General features: G+C 34.2%; 1 long non-coding RNA gene across 1 annotated transcript; it reads left to right on the forward strand.

Moving 5' to 3' along the window:
* Positions 1–3,792: 3,792 nt before the first annotated feature.
* On the forward strand, positions 3,793–5,687 carry LOC116403468. The gene is made up of 3 exons (XR_004216228.1): positions 3,793–4,155; positions 4,278–4,379; positions 5,479–5,687. It is a non-coding gene; the product is annotated as an uncharacterized LOC116403468 (long non-coding RNA).
* The last annotated feature ends 821 nt before the right edge of the window (positions 5,688–6,508 follow it).

A 6,508-nucleotide genomic window follows, 5' to 3' on the forward strand; every position in this document is an offset into this window, starting at 1 on the left:
TAGTCTCTTTTATAGAATAACGAGGCCAAAATGTAGAAGAAGCATATCAAAACGCGGACATTTAGTTAAAAACGCATAAGTACTTAGAAATATACTTTACATAAGTGTTATGTCTATTTTATGCAGTTTTCAGTGTCTAAACGCAGGTCTATGAACAAAAGAAGAAATTAGCAAATCATAGAGTCTCTCGCGAGAAGAATAGGCAAGAAGACCAAATCACAACATGAGAAGCAGTTTACTAGACTACAAAAATATTAGTTGGAGATGATATGACATGTCATAGACAGTTTTCAGCGTACAACACTGAAATGTTCAGAAGAACAGAAGTTTTCCCACCAAAAGCTGCTTATAAAAAGTCTCTTTCACCAAAGAGAGGGGGCCTATATGGGCCATGGTAGAGGCTTGCATGGGCCATATAGAGAGAGATTGGAAGGAATAGTCTTTCCTCCGTTTGTAAAGCCATTCTCTTCTTCTTTGGTTAGTTTATAGAGTGAGAGCTTAATCTTCAAGTGGAGAAGATCCCATATTTCCCATTTTTCTCTAAATTGTAATATTCTCCATCTTCTTTATCTTCCACTTTTGTATTTCTCTGTAATATATGTGTTCATATTGTACAATGGCCGAAGGTCTACATTCTTTAATATATTGCATCATTATACCTTTTCAATCCATCATGTCTTTACTCTCCATCAATCAATGTGTTATTTTTGTAGTTTAGGTTAGTGATAAATTCTTGATAAGAAGTTTTGCTTATAAATTTTATTGCGTTTAATTGAAATATTCTCATGTTTGGCTAGCGTAAGTCGTCAACTACCTAAGAGGGTAAGTAGCAAGGACATGATTAACAGGCGCAAGGAAGAATTTTATCTTCCTTTGCGTGATCACTTTCAACTTTTGTATCCTGAAAGTCGAACAAGTTTGGACATTAGGCGCTGAGAGATTGCTGTTCTTAATCACGAAGTCCTATACTATTTACAAGTGATGTCTTCTAGATATACCCCACCTACTCATACTTAGTCAAATGGATCCCGAGAGGTGACCATGTGGCATATAATGGCTTTGAGAGAAGCACACCTTAATCATGAGCATGGTTGAGTATGTTATACCAAATCAAGGTTGTCACATTACTTAATCTTATATGATAATGCATAGACATTCCTTCACTCACTTCTCATACACAAGTTAGTTTGTATTGTCATTTCATCATCTTAATCCCTCTTTACAGACTCTCTAGGCTTAGTTTAGCAGTTTAGTTTAGTCTTACATTCTTCACATTTGTTATTCTTTAATTCATTTATACCGCCTAGACGAGAAGTAGTTTCTAGAACTAATATCTTGAATCAATTTCCTGTGTTCGACTCTAAATCATCCAAGTAAACGTACTCTTTCGTCGCTTGCACTTGGACAAGCAGTAGGAAAACTTGTACTGAATGAGGACTTTGTATTTGATATAAACACAATGATCCTACGCGTTCGTGTAATTGACATACGAGTGAGGGTATCCTATACAATGAGTTTGCATAAGACCAAACCACAAAATAGTTACCACTAGATGTATCTCTGTTAACTAGTTAGGTTTATATTTCATTAGAATGACCTAGGTAACTTAGTCTTAATCCTGAGTATATTATGAACTTCTGTTCGTGAGGGATTGTCCTTTGATTTATACGAGTGAGAGTGACTAGATTTTCGACTCAATATGATTATCATTTTGGGGACAAGATCGAGTGAGGAGCTAAGAACATAATCACACAAGATGAAAATTCACTCTACTTCCCAACATTAGGGTAAGTTGTAAGGCCCTGATCGCGTACCACCAACATGATAAAGACCTTGCGGCAAGAGTGCTTAACGAAGAAATTTCTGATGGTAGAATATATTCTGCACAAGGAGTATGTGTGAGGCCCTGACCTGAAGAAAGGTCATTCGGATCAAAAGGATCTTTGATGAGGCTATTTTAGATAAGAGTATAGGACATCCTGAGAGGATATACACAAAAAGGGGAAAATGTGACGCAAAGAAGAATACATGTCTAAGTTATATGACGCGAATAAGTTGTGAGGAAGAAGCCTGGTGTTGGTTGCCAAGAGTTAAGCATTTAATTTAGTAATATGAGAAGAAGTACTTATGCTTAAGGGAGTTGGGCGAGAAGTTGGTGTCTTGTTGACAAGACTAGACGACTCTATGATGGAAGTAAATGTTTGTTGCTTCACAAGAAGATAAAGAGAGTTAGACATTTTAAAAAGTTTGATTTTCCAAGAAGATAAGGTTGGTGTCTCAAGGGAACGTCCAATCGCTGCTGGCATTTTAGCCTACATGTTAAGTTCGGATTGGATGCACGGCGTGACAAATCGGCAAGGAGACACATGTAAAGTATTAAAGTGACCATTGGATGAGGAAAGTTGCTATAAAAGGATTGAAGGGCGAACATAAAAGGAAGTTTTTTTCTTTTACTTGAAAAAGCTAGTTTTTTAGATGAAAATAAAAATGAGAGATGAAATTCTAAATGGCTGGTCGAGGGAATCGCTGGGCAAGACGAGGAATCCAAAAGCAGAGAAAGAAGGAGTTGAGGCTAAGTATATGTGTGAGTTACACAACAAGATTCAACGTGTTTTCTGAGTTGTGGTTTACTTTTAATTCTTTTATGTGTTTGTTTATGAATTATGAATGAATGTTGCGTGTGATTTTTCCTAAACCCAAACGAGTATCTTTGTACTGAATAATGTTTATTTCTGTGTATTCTTTATAGGTAGAATATTTGTGAATCATTCATCAATAGAAGAAATGTTTTACAGATGACTTACATATATAGTTAATGTGGTGTTTGTAAACTTGATGAGCGAAAAATGTATTATGTTAATGATTATCTTAAAGTATTCCTTTGTTAATGCTTAGTATATGATATATTGTACTACTGCATTATTATGTAAGGAAAATAAGTTGGAAAGACTAACCTTTCTGTTTACTATTTGTAATTGTTGCATATCGAGAGAAGATAAGACCTATCTCATGACACTGATTGGGTATGAGTCCCAGGTAAGTTGGGGGAGATTCCCAGATCCCAGAATGAGCTTGTTGTGAAATGACTCCAATGTATGAAAATTGTAGAGCTCGTTGAGAGAAAGATGTTGATGAGATGCTGGTGTAGTATAACTCCCGAGCGTAAGAATTTAAATGTGGTGAGATGCTGCTGAACATCTTAGGTAACTTAAGTGATCTTGGCAAGGAAGAATCCCAGGTCAACGAGGGGAGATTCTCATGTCAATATGAGCTTGCAATTATGATTGTTGTACTAGTTGGTAACTTATTATGTGGTTATTGATTGGTGGTGGTTATGGGGTGTGCTCTAACCGTTCGATGTGATGAACTTTATCTATTGTGGCATATTGTTTATTAATATGTGGTTATTGATTTCTTGTGATTTCTCAAAAAGTTTTTCTTAAAACCATCGCTCACTAAGTCTATTTGACTTATGTTTTAAGTTTTCCCCTCCTCAGGTTGTCAGATGTTGAAGTTGTAAGCCCTTATTCCATTCTCTTTTTATTTTCATTAATATTTTCTAAGCGGTGAAAAACAAGTTTAAATCAAATTGGAAATTCTTTAAGGTTGAAATGTTTTAATAAGTTATTTGGAAAAAATTAGTTGGAATAAGACTTGTGAATATAAGTATTTAAAAAGAATGAAGATAAGGGTAAATAAGTAGTTAAAATTGAAGTGAGGACAACATGGTAATTTCATTTTATATTTTTATATATTTATTTATTTCAAAAATAAAAATAAAAGGAGAAAGTTGTTTTCTTCTTCTTGATTCTTGTTCTTCACTCACCATATTCTCCCATTCTCTAGAAATTTCTCACGTCGACGCTCTTCCATCTTCCTCGCACATGGGTTGCGAGACAAGTCGACAACGATGTAACTCGTCGATGTCGACGAAGCTCCTTTGACGTTGGATGATGACCAGCACAGTGCGTCGCCACTATTCATACCGTTTTGAAGCTGACGACCTTGATCGATGTTGCTCTGTTCGGTTCCTCCGTGGGTTTCGTCATCTTCGAAGTCGTTCAACACCTAACTAACTTTTGTCATCATTTAAGAAGCTGAATCGCTACTAACCTTGTTCCTTCCAACTTCCTCTCGTCGGATGTAAAATTCGGGGTAATTTTTCCTTATTTTAGTTGGGTTTGTTGAAGATTTTCCAATACCCATTAAGTTTTGACTTTGATTTTGTAATACCCATTACATTTCGTTATCGGATTTTGAGTATTGGAAGATTTTAGTCACTATCCAGTTGCAAGGAGAATCAAAATTGGGTGTTGACACAAATTTGGGCCAAATTGAAGTGGAAAAAATGTATATTCGTGGGGATCTAGTCATTTATTGTGAGTGGTTTATTTTCAAGTATATGTTTTTATTATAAATTATATATGCTACTATAGTACGCTATGATTGTTTTATAATCTATGTGTTAGAAATGTTTTGAATATGATTTTCAATTTTCCATGAACTCTTGTTTCGAGACTGTGGTTGAACTTAAACATACTAAGCAAGTTTTAGATGACAACTGGTTTATAAAATATTCATTGATTTATAACTAGACTTGAAGGAGTTCTAAAAGAATGTGTTGATGGCTGCAAATTGAAAATGATTTAAAAATGTGTTTTAAACCATGATTGGTTTTAAACTTGAAATATATGATGTTTATGAAATAATATTAGTGATTTTCCTAAAGGCTATGTGAATGTGTTTTGGTAGCGCCACCTACGATTGTCAGGGGGTTTCGAGGCTAAAAGAGGTCATGATTGAAGATCCGAGAACCTAAGCCTAGGTGAGGAAATGGATGGAGGATTGAGATATGACTTTGGGCCTTGTTTAACCTATAGTGAGTGGTTTTATGTGCACGTAGGAGTGGATATGGAGGTTGTTACTGTGGTAGGTGCTAAGTATGCATGGGCTTCGTTTGACTGCTTGTTTCTTTGTGAATATGGATGACGTGTGAGCTATTCCGAGTCGTGTATTTAGTATGCTATCATAGTTGAATTTGATGGAGGTTGTTACCATGATAGGTGCTAAGTATGCATGAGCTCCGTTTGGCCGTGTGTTTCCTTGGGGATAGGGATCACGTGTGAGCTATTCCAGACCGTGTATTTAGTATGCTATCATGGTCGGATTGGATGAAAGTGGCTATCATGGTGGGTATTAAATATGCGTGAGCTATGTTTGGCCGCATGATTCCTTGATCATGTGCCAACTATTCTTGGTCGTATATTTAGGCGTCTTGCCATGGTTGAATTGGGTACAAATTTGTTGGCTTGACTTGCAATGTATGGTAATTTATGATTTTAACGTTTTAATTATTACTTCATTATTGACGTTATATTTTAAACAGTTTGAGAATATGTTTTGCAAGCTCTTATTTTTTAAAACTTGTCACTCACTTAGATTTAGCTCATGTTTTCAATGTTTTGTTCCCTCCCCCAGGTAGCGGTCAAGGACCAAGCTTCTGTTGAGTTCCCCGTCATTAATTGTGGACTCTGATTCTCTTTGAATGTATATAGTAAATTTTGTATTCCTTCATGGGGTAGTTGGAAGTAGCCAGAGTTACACTGTTATGTGTGTTTTGAGAGATTCTTATTTGTACTGTAACTATGTTATAAATAATATCTAGTTCGGATATGAACCTTGCTTGAAATTCTGAAATAGTTTGGATGAGTGTGTGGTGAGACACACTTGATATGATTTTTGTGTCTAAAGACTGCATATATGTATAGAAGTGTAATTTAATCTCTTTTCAGGTTTGGCTAACCCATATTTTAGGGGAGATGCTCTCGAAAATTTTATAGAATTTCTTAAAAAGTATTTTAGCAATCTTACGTTTGCAAAAGAATGTTTTAAAGAGCCGATTCACACCATGATCCAGATTAAAATTTAATATGTATATGATACACATTAAAATTATATGTTATATAAGAGAAATTTATATTTGAATATAATTTAAATTTGGATTAAATTAAATTTAACAAATAATTAATTGAAAAATAAATTAATAGTTTAGTTTAGTTTTATTTAATTAAATTTGGTTTAATTTAATTAATTAAATTTCAACCTTATATTTAATTTAACAAATAATTAATAGTTTAATTTAATTTGATTTAATTAAATTAATTAAATCAAAATATGTTATATGAGATATATTCATTTAAATATGATTTAAATGAAATATTAATGAAATATGATTTAATTAATTAATTTTAAATTATATTAAATAAAATGGAAACGTGGGTGGTTCTCCATGTAACTCATAAATCTCTCTAACTCCCTTCTCTTTATCGTAAAGAAGAGGTTGGTAGGTGTACAATAATGAAGAGTTTTTCTCTAAAAGCTGATGCTCTACGATTCTACGAAAATCTACTTTTTGTAAAATTTCCTTTTTCCATTCTTTGGTTCCACAAATCAAGATCTCTAGCTCAAAGAATATAAATGTTTTCAAGTGGCGGTGCCCTAATTGGAT

This window comes from Cucumis sativus, chromosome 4 (assembly GCF_000004075.3).
Source record: "Cucumis sativus cultivar 9930 chromosome 4, Cucumber_9930_V3, whole genome shotgun sequence".
Classification (NCBI taxonomy): Eukaryota; Viridiplantae; Streptophyta; class Magnoliopsida; order Cucurbitales; family Cucurbitaceae; genus Cucumis; species Cucumis sativus.